The sequence below is a fragment of the Triturus cristatus genome, chromosome 4_2, assembly GCF_964204655.1.
Source record: "Triturus cristatus chromosome 4_2, aTriCri1.1, whole genome shotgun sequence".
In the NCBI taxonomy this organism is placed as follows: domain Eukaryota; kingdom Metazoa; phylum Chordata; class Amphibia; order Caudata; family Salamandridae; genus Triturus; species Triturus cristatus.
In genome coordinates this window covers 601555711-601573911 of record NC_140586.1, presented here as the reverse complement: position 1 = coordinate 601573911, position 18201 = coordinate 601555711, and the positions used below count along the sequence as shown (strand labels likewise).

General features: G+C 34.6%; 1 protein-coding gene and 2 long non-coding RNA genes across 3 annotated transcripts in view; all 3 read left to right on the top strand.

Annotated features, from left to right (window-relative positions):
• Positions 1-18201, top strand: part of TNNI3K (TNNI3 interacting kinase) — a 2902528-nt gene that overhangs the window by 303536 nt on the left and 2580791 nt on the right. The window lies entirely within an intron of this gene.
• On the top strand, positions 1161-6186 carry LOC146834742 (uncharacterized). The gene is made up of 3 exons (XR_014960331.1): positions 1161-1410; positions 1677-1784; positions 3989-6186. It is a non-coding gene; the product is annotated as an uncharacterized LOC146834742 (long non-coding RNA).
• On the top strand, positions 9414-13717 carry LOC146834741 (uncharacterized). The gene is made up of 3 exons (XR_014960330.1): positions 9414-9663; positions 9930-10037; positions 12242-13717. It is a non-coding gene; the product is annotated as an uncharacterized LOC146834741 (long non-coding RNA).

Genomic DNA, 18201 nt, shown 5'->3' with positions numbered 1-18201 from the left:
CATTAAAAAAAACACAACGAACGCAGTTTTTAAAAAAATTAATAGAGACACAGAGTAAAACTTATAAATACAAGTGAGACACCATTTTGCACTCAGTTGATTATCAACTAGCAGAGAGAGCAGACGTAATAAGCTGACCCTCTGTCACCTGCACTGCGACCTCCTCAGAGAGAGCACGGAATTCACTCGAGAAAGCCTAACAACAGAGCAATTACTAGTAAGTTATTAATATATATCTAAACGTTAGTTTATTGAAAAATATATTTTCTTAAGCCACAAAAAAAATTTTTTCAATTAAGAATAAAAACTGAAGAAATGAACTGTTTCCAATATATTATCAATAAAATAAAACACAAAAATAAAACAAGTAATTTATTTCCCTCAACCAGAAAATCGGAAGATTATTACATTTCACAGCAGCTGAACCTATTTGGGCATCCCCACCACGTAAACGACTGACAAACTCAATTGTTAAGGTAAATGTTATTTATGTGTCATGGTTTTACTTGTAAAATTTATTTTTAAAAATTTCAGAAAGTCATGTATGCCAATGATTTATTTTTAAAAAACTCAATCTCACCGCATAATAATCTAAATATTACCATGATGCTGGCGTAACAATTTCTACTAAGACTTCAGTTAGTTAGCACATCAGCAAAAGCGTTACATATTACTTTGAGAAATATTTCTAATCTAAGTCCAAGAATGTACAGTATTTTACTAGTTTAGGAATAGTTTGGAAATTACCTCTAATATTTTTGTTGAAAAAAGCATTAAATATGTAGTATATTTTCCCTCACCAATTGTTACTCATACTCCTTTTTCTTATTCCAAATCGTTTTTTTTTTTTTTTTTTTTTAACAACGTTGACAAAGGATCAATTATTTATCTTTTTTTTTTCTCAAACAGTGAACATCTTTTCCCCAAAACCTTTTAACCTCCCGCAAGCATCAGGATAAAGGCACGATAACAAAAAACCTACTAGAAAAGGTATGTTATTTTTTCCATTTTTTTTAAACGATACATTACTCATTCTTCCTTTTGCAATAAATCCTCCAGTATCGTACCTAATTTGAAAACTAATTGATAGTTTTGAGAAACAATATTCAATTTCTTCTCTAGGACAGAGCACCATCAGTGATATTTTTGTGTATGGTAGGGGTACATATCTCTATTCCTACTGCAGTAAGGTGCATTGATTAGGACAGTATCATGTAGTACTAGTTATATTGTATATCTGTTTAATTTTAAAGATACTCAGGTACTACATTTCGAATCACCGTTAATTATCTTTTTATCCCCTTTTTTCCCCCACAGAAAAGAATTTTTTTCACAAAACTAAAATTTGGAGCCTACAAAGAAAAACATCTTCAGCGACCTCATCCACAAAAGCAAATTCTCCAAAACAAGGTAAATTTTTACAGCACAGATTCTTTACCTCCTAAATATTTGACTAACTATCACATAGCTAATTTTCAAATAATTAATCAATGTAATTATGATTAAAATTTCCCTTTTTAGATTTATATTTCATGTCTAAAGGATGGTTTATCATTACGGAAATAATTATGTCCAGCAACTTATATCACATGTGCAATTTTTGTGGAATAATTGTACAAAACACATTTCTCAACATCGTACTGTTTTCTAATTTTTTTCTTTTTCCACATTTCCAGACATTTATTTATCCATTCCCCAACAAATCACCTCAAAAGTGTCTACACAAGCCTACTTACCAATACCACTGAACAAGAGTCTGCCAGAAAACCAATTCGGAAAAAAAGGTAATTTAGACCAACATTGTAAGTTGCAACAATTTTTAAAATGTACGATGCTGTAGAGGTAACAATTTACTTTTCCAAAATCTGAAAGGTGCAGCAGTAGAATAATTGTTGAATAGTGTAGGGGTATTAATTTTCTATTCTAACTCCAGGAAGGTGCATCAGTAGGGAAAGTGTTGGATAGTGTAGGGGTATCAATTTACTATTCTAACTCCAGGAAGGTGCATCAGTAGGGAAAGTCTTGGATAGTGTAGGGGTATCAATTAACTATTCTAACTCCAGGAAGGTGCAGCATTATTGAAAGTGTTGGATAGTGTAGGGGTAACAATTTACTATTCTAACTCCAGGAAGGTGCATCAGTAGGGAAAGTGTTGGATAGTGTAGGGGGATCAATTTACTATTCTAACTCCAGGAAGGTGCATCAGTAGGGTAAGTGTTGGATAGTGTAGGGGTATTAATTTACTATTCTTACTCCAGGAAGGTGCATCAGTAGGGAAAGTGTTGGATAGTGTAGGGGTATCAATTTACTATTCTTACTCCAGGAAGGTGCATCAGTAGGGAAAGTGTTGGATAGTGTAGGGGTATCAATTTACTATTCTAACTCCAGGAAGGTGCATCAGTAGGGTAAGTGTTGGATAGTGTAGGGGTATCAATTTACTATTCTAACTCCAGGAAGGTGCTTCAGTAGCAAAAGTGTTGGATAGTGTAGGGGTATTAATTTACTATTCTAACTCCAGGAAGGTGCATCAGTAGGGTAAGTGTTGGATAGTGTAGGGGTATCAATTTACTATTCTAACTCCAGGAAGGTGCATCAGTAGGGTAAGTGTTGGATAGTGTAGGGGTATTAATTTACTATTCTTACTCCTGGAAGGTGCATCAGTAGGGAAAGTGTTGGATAGTGTAGGGGTATCAATTTACTATTCTAACTCCAGGAAGGTGCTTCAGTAGCAAAAGTGTTGGATAGTGTAGGGGTATCAATTTACTATTCTAACTCCAGGAAGGTGCATCAGTAGGGTAAGTGTTGGATAGTGTAGGGGTATTAATTTACTATTCTTACTCCTGGAAGGTGCATCAGTAGGGAAAGTGTTGGATAGTGTAGGGGTATCAATTTACTATTCTTACTCCAGGAAGGTGCATCAGTAGGGAAAGTGTTGGATAGTGTAGGGGTCTTAATTTTCTATTCTAACTCCAGGAAGGTGCAGCAGTAGAGAAAGTGTGAGATAGTGTAGGGGTATCAATTTACTATTCTAACTCCAGGAAGGTGCTTCAGTAGGGAAAGTGTTGGATAGTGTAGGGGTATCAATTTACTATTCTAACTCCAGGAAGGTGCTTCAGTAGCAAAAGTGTTGGATAGTGTAGGGGTAACAATTTACTAATCTAACTCCAGGAAGGTGCATCAGTAGGGTAAGTGTTGGATAGTGTAGGGGTATTAATTTACTAATCTTACTCCAGGAAGGTGCATCAGTAGGGAAAGTGTTGGATAGTGTAGGGGTATTAATTTACTATTCTTACTCCAGGAAGGTGCATCAGTAGGGAAAGTGTTGGATAGTGTAGGGGTATCAATTTACTATTCAAACTCCAGAAAGGTGCATCAGTAGGGTAAGTGTTGGATAGTGTAGGGGTATTAATTTACTATTCTTACTCCAGGAAGGTGCATCAGTAGGGAAAGTGTTGGATAGTGTAGGGGTATTAATTTACTATTCTTACTCCAGGAAGGTGCATCAGTAGGGAAAGTGTTGGATAGTGTAGGGGTATCAATTTACTATTCTAACTCCAGGAAGGTGCATCAGTAGGGTAAGTGTTGGATAGTGTAGGGGTATTAATTTACTATTCTTACTCCTGGAAGGTGCATCAGTAGGGAAAGTGTTGGATAGTGTAGGGGTATCAATTTACTAATCTTACTCCAGGAAGGTGCATCAGTAGGGAAAGTGTTGGATAGTGTAGGGGTCTTAATGTACTATTCTTACTCCAGGAAGGTGCATCAGTAGGGAAAGTGTTGGATAGTGTAGGGGTATCAATTTACTATTCTAACTCCAGGAAGGTGCAGCAGTAGGGAAAGTGTTGGATAGTGTAGGGGTATCAATGTGCTATTCTTACTCCATGTAGATGCATCAGTAGGCAAAAGAAAGGATTGAGTACATGTTATGTTTTGTATACATATATTTTAAAATATCAGGCTAAATTTTTTAACTTTTCTCCTTTTTCAGATAATGTCTAGCCTTGGAGCAGCAAACTTCATTAAATCCAGGAAGGGCAAAAATTTGTTAAACCATGGTGGATACATATATAGTAAGGAAAGAATAAGTTTAACTAGAAATCATTGGAGGTGCGTGCAATACTACACTACCCATTGCAGTGGCAGAGCGGTTACTGTTGATAATTTGGTTGTGAAAACCACAGAACATAACCACTCTGCCTCTGCAATGGATGTAGAAATCAGAGAGACAATAAATGAGATGAAAGCTATTGCAAGCACCTCCAATGATTCTACAGGATCCATTTTAAGGGAGGTTGCACAGCATGTCCCCAGTCATGTTGCTAGCAACATGCCTATAATACCCAATTTGAGAAGAATTATTCAGAGACAAAAGCAGGCAAGTAATATTCAATTGTCTACACCACATACATTTTCTGACATTAGAATTCCTCATGATCTTTCTATTTCTTTTTCTGATGAACCTTTCCTTCTGCATGACAATGAAAACCCTCAGAAACGAATTTTAATTTTTAGTACCCCCCGTAACCTTGCTAAGTTAGAAAGTAGTGAAATTTGGATGATGGATGGGACGTTTAAAAGTACACCCCATCCTTTCACTCAAATTTACACTATACATGCGAAAATTAACAATAGTGTAATTCCCTTAGTGTATAGTTTGCTACCTGATAAGACTTCTGCAACATACACTGAACTTTTATCAGTGATTAAAAGCAAAACATCTGCAAGTCCTCGAAAAATAATTATTGATTTCGAATTGAGCATGATCAATGTGATCACTAAAACGTACACGGATACCCAAATTCAGGGATGTTTCTTCCATTTTTCGCAGGCATTTTGGCGTAAACTACAGAAAACATCCCTAGTTGCAGAATATTCTCGGGATAGCAAATTACAGTTTGAACTTAAAAAATTAACTGCACTTTGTTTTGTTCCTCCCGATAGTGTGGACGAGTACTACACTGCAATTATAGAATCTGTTTATTATACGAGTAACGAGGAAAAATTGGCACCCATTCTAAATTATTTTGAGGACACATGGATTGGACACCTAAGCAGATCGGGTCGCAGGAGGAAGCCACGATTCCATGTGGAGTGGTGGAACTGCTACACGAGTTGTTTAGAGGGAGAGGCCAAAACAAACAATGCCATTGAGGGGTGGCATAACTCCTTCAATCATACAATTGGAAAACCACATCCTAACTTCTACTCATTTTTGGAAACTTTGAAGAAGGAGCAAAGTTTCCAAGAAATGAGATTAGCACAAACACTCGCAGGTAGTCTAAACCCACGAGTAACAGTCAAAACAAGGGAAATGTCTGAGAGACTATTGGCAATTCTACAACAGTTTTCGTTGTGTGTGGCTATAGACTACCTGGAAAATCTTTCTAACATTCTTTCTTTTTAAAACAATGAATTTGCTTACTTTCCTGCTTTGCCAAAAATTATACTAATTACAATAATTCAATTTGCATATTAAGTTTTTTTTTAAAAAATTTTTTACAAATTAACAAGTCGGGTTTTTACCATTTTTTAAAACAAATCTTCATTTCATCCAAAATAAACAAATGATGACAAATTTACTGTTCCATAGTATTTGAACCATTTATCATTATCGGTACGCCATTTTTCAAATTACCGAAAAAATCCAATTTCAATTCCCTCAAAACCAATCACCAAAACTCAATCCGATGTATAAAATACAAATAAAACCATATTCCTTAATGCACATTGCAGCTGAATCATCATTTGTATTTCAACGTTAGATATTCTAAATATAAAAGTACGCACAATTTTTGAACAAAGAAATGAAGATCGACAGTACATTTTTTTCTTCGAAAACAAACAAATCAACTGTCTGAACCGTAACTTTTTATTTAGAAAGAGTTACATACTTTTTTAAAATAACTAACTTACTTTTAATGACCCGACATAGGCCTGTATTAATGACATTAATGTGGACATGCTTTCCAACTTTTAAAACATCTATTAGTTTTCCAGCAACCTCCCCTTATTCTTTCCTTACTATATATCTATCCCTTTAAAAGGTTTAATCTATAATATCAACTGAAAATATTTCCTACCTGGACGCAGATCAGCTTCCTGCTGCTTCCTCCTCCGATGCTCTGCAAAATGGCGCATTACGTCGACGCACACGTCCTTACGTCATCGCGTGCTTCTCTATTTATGGCGGACTACTTTTTTACATTCAACTGTAAATAAATGTTAATATATGTTATTTAAATATTTTTATTTTGTTATAAAAATGAAACTTACTTTGAAAAATTAATGAAAAAATATGTTTATTTTTTTCATATTTTTAAAACCAAATAAAATTTGTGAAATAAATAATTGTTTGCTGTCATTATTTTTAATTAAGTTTTATAAACTCCAATATTGTAATGTAATAAAAGTAAAATTACTAAATATGTTCCTTACCTTGGCTCTATTGTCTTTTCCTTTCAAAACTTCCTCTTACTTCACTTTCTGTACCTTCTTTTCTTGTTCCGCGGGTTGCATATACTGAGGCTGCCAAAATAAATGAAGGACAAACACGCTCATAGACTTAAATGGAAAACCGTGGGAAATAAATTTAAACAGTAAGTTATAATTGTTATTTCTTATTTTAAAATTTTAATAATGTTAAATTGTTATATTTATTACTGTAAATATTTTTAAATGTTTGTGTTAATATTTGTAATATATTATTATTTTATTTATATATTAAATAATTCAAAAATTCAATTCCATTTCTATATAAAAGGACACTTTCTTTTCAACATATAAATACTCTTGTCTTTTCATATGTGTTAAAAATACTCTAGTATTTAAAATTATGTACTCAAACATTTTTCTTAAAATTTTAATATTATATACTCTTTAATGTTTTTTAAAACTTATTTTTTAGTAGATAAAACCAAACTAAAAATTCTAAAGTATTAATTTATCAGCAAACAAACCAAACTTTTCTACTAGTCACAATACTCAAGTATTAATATTTTAATAAACTACTCACTTATTTCAAATCTATATTGCATTTTTTAAAATTATTTTAATACTCAAGTATTTATTTAACTGCTAACCAACCAAACATTTCTACCACACAAAATACTCAAGTATTAATATTTTTATTAACTACTCACCTTTTTAAAATTAGAATTGCAAACCAAACATTTCTACCACACAAAATACTCAAGTATTAATATTTTTATTAACTACTCACCATTTTTAAATTAGAATTGCTATAATAAAAAAATAATAATACTCTAGTATTAATTTTACTGCTACCCAAGTAATAAACAAGATAAATATTTTGCAAAAAAAATGCGTTGTAATAGTATATGCGTTGTAAAAGTACTTACCATATAACATCTTGCGTTGTAAATGCATGCGTTGTAAATGCATGCGTTGTAAATGCATTTTCAAATAATGCGTTGTAAAGGTATATGCGTTGTAACAGTACTTACCATATAATGGAACGCGTTGTAAAAGCATGCGTTGTAAAAGATTTTGCGTTGTAAAAAATGCGTTGTAATAGCACAGCGTTGTAAAAGTTGCGTTGTAAAGGTATTTCCCCCCTATGGATGTATGACGTTACAACGCATGCTATTACAACGCATACCTTTACATCGCATTTTTTACAACGCTAGTACTACTACAACGCATTACTTTACAACGAATTCAGTTACAACGCAAAACCTATAACAATAAAGAAAAGAGCTGTTACAACGAAGTATATTACAACGCATACCATTACAACGCGATTTTTTTTTTTTTTTTAATTAAAAGTACAATAAAATCTGGCACGGGATGCAGGGAAATTAGGGGTTTTAGGGTGGGGAAGTGTATTAAAACGTGGAGAAGAACTGTACGTAAATCGACTAAAATGCAGTACCAAATTAATACTTGGGTATTAAAATTAATACTCGAGTATTAAAATTAATACTCAAAATTCCCCATAAAAATCAGTTTTAAGACATTTGTAAGTTTTTAAATAATAAGGAAAAAATAAATTACAGTGCATACACATTTTTAACATGAATAGATCGCCAAGTAAGTAAACTAACGAAAACATAACACACATACACGTAGGCGCCATTTTACCCATCTCACTTGTAAAACTTGTCCTACCACAGTTTCTATGTAAACAATACCAAAAGACATGTTCCAAAATGGATGCCAAAACGGATCAAATGATTAAAAACAATATTTCTTTAAAAGCATTTTTAAATTATCATTTTCCACAGTAAAACAAAGCATTAAAAAAAACACAACGAACGCAGTTTTTAAAAAAATTAATAGAGACACAGAGTAAAACTTATAAATACAAGTGAGACACCATTTTGCACTCAGTTGATTATCAACTAGCAGAGAGAGCAGACGTAATAAGCTGACCCTCTGTCACCTGCACTGCGACCTCCTCAGAGAGAGCACGGAATTCACTCGAGAAAGCCTAACAACAGAGCAATTACTAGTAAGTTATTAATATATATCTAAACGTTAGTTTATTGAAAAATATATTTTCTTAAGCCACAAAAAAAAATTTTTCAATTAAGAATAAAAACTGAAGAAATGAACTGTTTCCAATATATTATCAATAAAATAAAACACAAAAATAAAACAAGTAATTTATTTCCCTCAACCAGAAAATCGGAAGATTATTACATTTCACAGCAGCTGAACCTATTTGGGCATCCCCACCACGTAAACGACTGACAAACTCAATTGTTAAGGTAAATGTTATTTATGTGTCATGGTTTTACTTGTAAAATTTATTTTTAAAAATTTCAGAAGGTCATGTATGCCAATGATTTATTTTTAAAAAACTCAATCTCACCGCATAATAATCTAAATATTACCATGATGCTGGCGTAACAATTTCTACTAAGACTTCAGTTAGTTAGCACATCAGCAAAAGCGTTACATATTACTTTGAGAAATATTTCTAATCTAAGTCCAAGAATGTACAGTATTTTACTAGTTTAGGAATAGTTTGGAAATTACCTCTAATATTTTTGTTGAAAAAAGCATTAAATATGTAGTATATTTTCCCTCACCAATTGTTACTCATACTCCTTTTTCTTATTCCAAATCGTTTTTTTTTTTTTTTTTTTTTAACAACGTTGACAAAGGATCAATTATTTATCTTTTTTTTTTCTCAAACAGTGAACATCTTTTCCCCAAAACCTTTTAACCTCCCGCAAGCATCAGGATAAAGGCACGATAACAAAAAACCTACTAGAAAAGGTATGTTATTTTTTCCATTTTTTTTTAACGATACATTACTCATTCTTCCTTTTGCAATAAATCCTCCAGTATCGTACCTAATTTGAAAACTAATTGATAGTTTTGAGAAACAATATTCAATTTCTTCTCTAGGACAGAGCACCATCAGTGATATTTTTGTGTATGGTAGGGGTACATATCTCTATTCCTACTGCAGTAAGGTGCATTGATTAGGACAGTATCATGTAGTACTAGTTATATTGTATATCTGTTTAATTTTAAAGATACTCAGGTACTACATTTCGAATCACCGTTAATTATCTTTTTATCCCCTTTTTTCCCCCACAGAAAAGAATTTTTTTCACAAAACTAAAATTTGGAGCCTACAAAGAAAAACATCTTCAGCGACCTCATCCACAAAAGCAAATTCTCCAAAACAAGGTAAATTTTTACAGCACAGATTCTTTACCTCCTAAATATTTGACTAACTATCACATAGCTAATTTTCAAATAATTAATCAATGTAATTATGATTAAAATTTCCCTTTTTAGATTTATATTTCATGTCTAAAGGATGGTTTATCATTACGGAAATAATTATGTCCAGCAACTTATATCACATGTGCAATTTTTGTGGAATAATTGTACAAAACACATTTCTCAACATCGTACTGTTTTCTAATTTTTTTCTTTTTCCACATTTCCAGACATTTATTTATCCATTCCCCAACAAATCACCTCAAAAGTGTCTACACAAGCCTACTTACCAATACCACTGAACAAGAGTCTGCCAGAAAACCAATTCGGAAAAAAAGGTAATTTAGACCAACATTGTAAGTTGCAACAATTTTTAAAATGTACGATGCTGTAGAGGTAACAATTTACTTTTCCAAAATCTGAAAGGTGCAGCAGTAGAATAATTGTTGAATAGTGTAGGGGTATTAATTTTCTATTCTAACTCCAGGAAGGTGCATCAGTAGGGAAAGTGTTGGATAGTGTAGGGGTATCAATTTACTATTCTAACTCCAGGAAGGTGCATCAGTAGGGAAAGTCTTGGATAGTGTAGGGGTATCAATTAACTATTCTAACTCCAGGAAGGTGCAGCATTATTGAAAGTGTTGGATAGTGTAGGGGTAACAATTTACTATTCTAACTCCAGGAAGGTGCATCAGTAGGGAAAGTGTTGGATAGTGTAGGGGGATCAATTTACTATTCTAACTCCAGGAAGGTGCATCAGTAGGGTAAGTGTTGGATAGTGTAGGGGTATTAATTTACTATTCTTACTCCAGGAAGGTGCATCAGTAGGGAAAGTGTTGGATAGTGTAGGGGTATCAATTTACTATTCTTACTCCAGGAAGGTGCATCAGTAGGGAAAGTGTTGGATAGTGTAGGGGTATCAATTTACTATTCTAACTCCAGGAAGGTGCATCAGTAGGGTAAGTGTTGGATAGTGTAGGGGTATCAATTTACTATTCTAACTCCAGGAAGGTGCTTCAGTAGCAAAAGTGTTGGATAGTGTAGGGGTATTAATTTACTATTCTAACTCCAGGAAGGTGCATCAGTAGGGTAAGTGTTGGATAGTGTAGGGGTATCAATTTACTATTCTAACTCCAGGAAGGTGCATCAGTAGGGTAAGTGTTGGATAGTGTAGGGGTATTAATTTACTATTCTTACTCCTGGAAGGTGCATCAGTAGGGAAAGTGTTGGATAGTGTAGGGGTATCAATTTACTATTCTAACTCCAGGAAGGTGCTTCAGTAGCAAAAGTGTTGGATAGTGTAGGGGTATCAATTTACTATTCTAACTCCAGGAAGGTGCATCAGTAGGGTAAGTGTTGGATAGTGTAGGGGTATTAATTTACTATTCTTACTCCTGGAAGGTGCATCAGTAGGGAAAGTGTTGGATAGTGTAGGGGTATCAATTTACTATTCTTACTCCAGGAAGGTGCATCAGTAGGGAAAGTGTTGGATAGTGTAGGGGTCTTAATTTTCTATTCTAACTCCAGGAAGGTGCAGCAGTAGAGAAAGTGTGAGATAGTGTAGGGGTATCAATTTACTATTCTAACTCCAGGAAGGTGCTTCAGTAGGGAAAGTGTTGGATAGTGTAGGGGTATCAATTTACTATTCTAACTCCAGGAAGGTGCTTCAGTAGCAAAAGTGTTGGATAGTGTAGGGGTAACAATTTACTAATCTAACTCCAGGAAGGTGCATCAGTAGGGTAAGTGTTGGATAGTGTAGGGGTATTAATTTACTAATCTTACTCCAGGAAGGTGCATCAGTAGGGAAAGTGTTGGATAGTGTAGGGGTATTAATTTACTATTCTTACTCCAGGAAGGTGCATCAGTAGGGAAAGTGTTGGATAGTGTAGGGGTATCAATTTACTATTCAAACTCCAGAAAGGTGCATCAGTAGGGTAAGTGTTGGATAGTGTAGGGGTATTAATTTACTATTCTTACTCCAGGAAGGTGCATCAGTAGGGAAAGTGTTGGATAGTGTAGGGGTATTAATTTACTATTCTTACTCCAGGAAGGTGCATCAGTAGGGAAAGTGTTGGATAGTGTAGGGGTATCAATTTACTATTCTAACTCCAGGAAGGTGCATCAGTAGGGTAAGTGTTGGATAGTGTAGGGGTATTAATTTACTATTCTTACTCCTGGAAGGTGCATCAGTAGGGAAAGTGTTGGATAGTGTAGGGGTATCAATTTACTAATCTTACTCCAGGAAGGTGCATCAGTAGGGAAAGTGTTGGATAGTGTAGGGGTCTTAATGTACTATTCTTACTCCAGGAAGGTGCATCAGTAGGGAAAGTGTTGGATAGTGTAGGGGTATCAATTTACTATTCTAACTCCAGGAAGGTGCAGCAGTAGGGAAAGTGTTGGATAGTGTAGGGGTATCAATGTGCTATTCTTACTCCATGTAGATGCATCAGTAGGCAAAAGAAAGGATTGAGTACATGTTATGTTTTGTATACATATATTTTAAAATATCAGGCTAAATTTTTTAACTTTTCTCCTTTTTCAGATAATGTCTAGCCTTGGAGCAGCAAACTTCATTAAATCCAGGAAGGGCAAAAATTTGTTAAACCATGGTGGATACATATATAGTAAGGAAAGAATAAGTTTAACTAGAAATCATTGGAGGTGCGTGCAATACTACACTACCCATTGCAGTGGCAGAGCGGTTACTGTTGATAATTTGGTTGTGAAAACCACAGAACATAACCACTCTGCCTCTGCAATGGATGTAGAAATCAGAGAGACAATAAATGAGATGAAAGCTATTGCAAGCACCTCCAATGATTCTACAGGATCCATTTTAAGGGAGGTTGCACAGCATGTCCCCAGTCATGTTGCTAGCAACATGCCTATAATACCCAATTTGAGAAGAATTATTCAGAGACAAAAGCAGGCAAGTAATATTCAATTGTCTACACCACATACATTTTCTGACATTAGAATTCCTCATGATCTTTCTATTTCTTTTTCTGATGAACCTTTCCTTCTGCATGACAATGAAAACCCTCAGAAACGAATTTTAATTTTTAGTACCCCCCGTAACCTTGCTAAGTTAGAAAGTAGTGAAATTTGGATGATGGATGGGACGTTTAAAAGTACACCCCATCCTTTCACTCAAATTTACACTATACATGCGAAAATTAACAATAGTGTAATTCCCTTAGTGTATAGTTTGCTACCTGATAAGACTTCTGCAACATACACTGAACTTTTATCAGTGATTAAAAGCAAAACATCTGCAAGTCCTCGAAAAATAATTATTGATTTCGAATTGAGCATGATCAATGTGATCACTAAAACGTACACGGATACCCAAATTCAGGGATGTTTCTTCCATTTTTCGCAGGCATTTTGGCGTAAACTACAGAAAACATCCCTAGTTGCAGAATATTCTCGGGATAGCAAATTACAGTTTGAACTTAAAAAATTAACTGCACTTTGTTTTGTTCCTCCCGATAGTGTGGACGAGTACTACACTGCAATTATAGAATCTGTTTATTATACGAGTAACGAGGAAAAATTGGCACCCATTCTAAATTATTTTGAGGACACATGGATTGGACACCTAAGCAGATCGGGTCGCAGGAGGAAGCCACGATTCCATGTGGAGTGGTGGAACTGCTACACGAGTTGTTTAGAGGGAGAGGCCAAAACAAACAATGCCATTGAGGGGTGGCATAACTCCTTCAATCATACAATTGGAAAACCACATCCTAACTTCTACTCATTTTTGGAAACTTTGAAGAAGGAGCAAAGTTTCCAAGAAATGAGATTAGCACAAACACTCGCAGGTAGTCTAAACCCACGAGTAACAGTCAAAACAAGGGAAATGTCTGAGAGACTATTGGCAATTCTACAACAGTTTTCGTTGTGTGTGGCTATAGACTACCTGGAAAATCTTTCTAACATTCTTTCTTTTTAAAACAATGAATTTGCTTACTTTCCTGCTTTGCCAAAAATTATACTAATTACAATAATTCAATTTGCATATTAAGTTTTTTTTTTAAAAATTTTTTACAAATTAACAAGTCGGGTTTATACCATTTTTTAAAACAAATCTTCCTTTCATCCAAAATAAACAAATGATGACAAATTTACTGTTCCATAGTATTTGAACCATTTATCATTATCGGTACGCCATTTTTCAAATTACCGAAAAAATCCAATTTCAATTCCCTCAAAACCAATCACCAAAACTCAATCCGATGTATAAAATACAAATAAAACCATATTCCTTAATGCACATTGCAGCTGAATCATCATTTGTATTTCAACGTTAGATATTCTAAATATAAAAGTACGCACAATTTTTGAACAAAGAAATGAAGATCGACAGTACATTTTTTTCTTCGAAAACAAACAAATCAACTGTCTGAACCGTAACTTTTTATTTAGAAAGAGTTACATACTTTTTTAAAATAACTAACTTACTTTTAATGACCCGACATAGGCCTGTATTAATGACATTAATGTGGACATGCTTTCCAACTTTTAAAACATCTATTAGTTTTCCAGCAACCTCCCCTTATTCTTTCCTTACTATATATCTATCCCTTTAAAAGGTTTAATCTATAATATCAACTGAAAATATTTCCTACCTGGACGCAGATCAGCTTCCTGCTGCTTCCTCCTCCGATGCTCTGCAAAATGGCGCATTACGTCGACGCACACGTCCTTACGTCATCGCGTGCTTCTCTATTTATGGCGGACTACTTTTTTACATTCAACTGTAAATAAATGTTAATATATGTTATTTAAATATTTTTATTTTGTTATAAAAATGAAACTTACTTTGAAAAATTAATGAAAAAATATGTTTATTTTTTTCATATTTTTAAAACCAAATAAAATTTGTGAAATAAATAATTGTTTGCTGTCATTATTTTTAATTAAGTTTTATAAACTCCAATATTGTAATGTAATAAAAGTAAAATTACTAAATATGTTCCTTACCTTGGCTCTATTGTCTTTTCCTTTCAAAACTTCCTCTTACTTCACTTTCTGTACCTTCTTTTCTTGTTCCGCGGGTTGCATATACTGAGGCTGCCAAAATAAATGAAGGACAAACACGCTCATAGACTTAAATGGAAAACCGTGGGAAATAAATTTAAACAGTAAGTTATAATTGTTATTTCTTATTTTAAAATTTTAATAATGTTAAATTGTTATATTTATTACTGTAAATATTTTTAAATGTTTGTGTTAATATTTGTAATATATTATTATTTTATTTATATATTAAATAATTCAAAAATTCAATTCCATTTCTATATAAAAGGACACTTTCTTTTCAACATATAAATACTCTTGTCTTTTCATATGTGTTAAAAATACTCTAGTATTTAAAATTAGGTACTCAAACATTTTTCTTAAAATTTTAATATTATATACTCTTTAATGTTTTTTAAAACTTATTTTTTAGTAGATAAAACCAAACTAAAAATTCTAAAGTATTAATTTATCAGCAAACAAACCAAACTTTTCTACTAGTCACAATACTCAAGTATTAATATTTTAATAAACTACTCACTTATTTCAAATCTATATTGCATTTTTTAAAATTATTTTAATACTCAAGTATTTATTTAACTGCTAACCAACCAAACATTTCTACCACACAAAATACTCAAGTATTAATATTTTTATTAACTACTCACCTTTTTAAAATTAGAATTGCAAACCAAACATTTCTACCACACAAAATACTCAAGTATTAATATTTTTATTAACTACTCACCATTTTTAAATTAGAATTGCTATAATAAAAAAATAATAATGCTCTAGTATTAATTTTACTGCTACCCAAGTAATAAACAAGATAAATATTTTGCAAAAAAAATGCGTTGTAATAGTATATGCGTTGTAAAAGTACTTACCATATAACATCTTGCGTTGTAAATGCATGCGTTGTAAATGCATGCGTTGTAAATGCATTTTCAAATAATGCGTTGTAAAGGTATATGCGTTGTAACAGTACTTACCATATAATGGAACGCGTTGTAAAAGCATGCGTTGTAAAAGATTTTGCGTTGTAAAAAATGCGTTGTAATAGCACAGCGTTGTAAAAGTTGCGTTGTAAAGGTATTTCCCCCCTATATCAGGAGGGTAAAATGTGTTCAAGTGTTGTCTTTTTTCTATCAACACTTTGGGTTCTTCTGTACTACTGGAAACCATGTACCCCCTTCAGCACTTGAGTCTCAGGTTAATGAGGTAGAGCAGGCCAAGGCTTCTTCAGGGAAGTACTGTGGGCAGCGTAATCCAAACTCAGCAAATCAATCTGATGGCACTCAGTAGATCAGCATTCAACCAGTGCTTTTACTTTAAAACGTGCTTAAGTACACACACAATTTAATGCTATGCAAAACATTAGAATTATAAAGACTATCTGGCCACATGTATTTAACGTGGTATTTGATAGTACCCAAAATCATGCCTACAAGATTTATCATCAAAGGCCTGAAAGAGACCAAACAAAACCCAGCAAGAGCAAGTTACAAAATCAAAGGTTCTTTAGCATTCACAAGTACAGTTGTCTTAGCCTGTGATCCCAAGCACACTTTGCACGTCAGCCCACTTGTTCATTAGTGGTCACGTGGTCATTTGCGGAGGCTGCAGTCACAAGCAGTGAGGCTTCCTTAGCGGGCAACGATCAGCTGGATAATAGAGCATCCAACCAACAGCCTCAGGGGAAAATTCTGAGGCTGAGGCACTGCTGGAAGAGTTGCACTCGTACACTGTCAGAACCTGCACTCGTAACATGCAGATGAACCTGCTGGAAACACACAGCAGTGCTCTAACCTTTGGCATAAGGGTGCCGTGGTGACTCAGTGTGGGGACTATTGATGGTCTGCAATGCCTGCACACCAGGATCCCCGAGCTCATGTCCCTGGTGATGACAAAACAAAGTAAAAGCATATGCTAATGTGTTTTCTGGGCCCACAGTACGACTTCATAAGAAAACCAGTGCTTAAATTGTGCCAGTGTTTTCCGGTGCTCACCACCAGCACTTATTTGTAAGCACTGGCACATATTTATGAGAAACCACCACATGGTGGTGCAGTGTGTGTATTTTCAAGCAACATTCACTGGTGGAGCATTAAACAATTTAATATAGCTTTAAAAAACATGATAACACTTGAACTTAAACCTGCAGGTAAAAAGAGTCATGGATTGTGCCACCTGCAGTGGACCAGTGAGTAATACATTTTTTTTGTTGCATATTTATATAGCGCAAACTCAACCCAAAGGTATTGGAGCGCTTTACATGAGCACCGTATTTACATTCCACATTCAGGCACGGGGAGATCAAGTGATTTGCCCAGAATCACAGGATGTGGACGCGACCTCGAGGCTCGAACTCTGGTTTCCAGCACCAAAGTCGGCAGTTTAAGCCAACGGACCACATCCTCTCCATACATTGGGCCCGGGACTTAGGTTTGCAAATTAAACACTGAAGAAAACACTGTTCAGTGTTAATATTTTCCATCAGACCAGAATTGAAATGTGTCTCCTTCTACAACAGCTGATCATTGTCTTTTGTCCCACACTGGAAGGAACAGGAAATAAACAAATTCATGCATGTGAGACAAATCTCAAGGTACCATATGTCTGCGACTGCTTCATGGATTTCCTCATGGTTTTTATTGTTTTATTCCCACAATTAGCCCCTGGCTACTTATTAAGGTAGATTGGGGCATATTGAGTCATTTTCTTGTAGATGAAGATTCATGACATAAAAGACCGGATCACAGAAAACAAGCTGCACCAACAAGAGGGCAGCTAGATCGTCCCCCCCGTAGACCCTGTGGGGCATATCTGAAGTGAAAATAAGCTGAGAACAATGTTTTCTCCATTGCCGGAATGAACATGACTGGCTTACCAATTTGATCCGGGGGACAGTGTTCCATCTGCCGTGAGTAGTAAAAAGAAAGGGGGACCACTTCCCCCTTAGATTTTGGTCCTGACGTAAGCCAACACCCCAGCAAGGGTGCATGTGGGCTGAAACATGTAGGCCAGTGTATTTCATGATGTGAAGGATACATTGCATGTCCTACCCTCACATCCACTTTTAAATCTTACCCTTATCATTTTCTTTATTAAATCACTTCTACGATAAGAGGTAATTTTAATTCACTTTATTATGAACAGATCCCTGCAAACCTCTTGGGATCACTTCCTGGTGGAGGCACAAAAAAAGACCCAATGATGATGTTACCAATCATGTTTACGCCAATGGCAAAACACATACCAACGGCGGAAAATGGCTGTTGAGGCTCCCACCGATTTTTCATCAAGATCTCTCTAGGCCCAGATGCCCTACTCCACTTTTGATTGTATTACTTTCCTAAAGTGACATTTCCACATACGCAGTGTTGGATCCAATTGCACTACTGGAGAGGATTTGCCATTACAAAGTCATCAATATCAAACACTATACTGTGACTATGCTGCACGTAGGAAATCCTG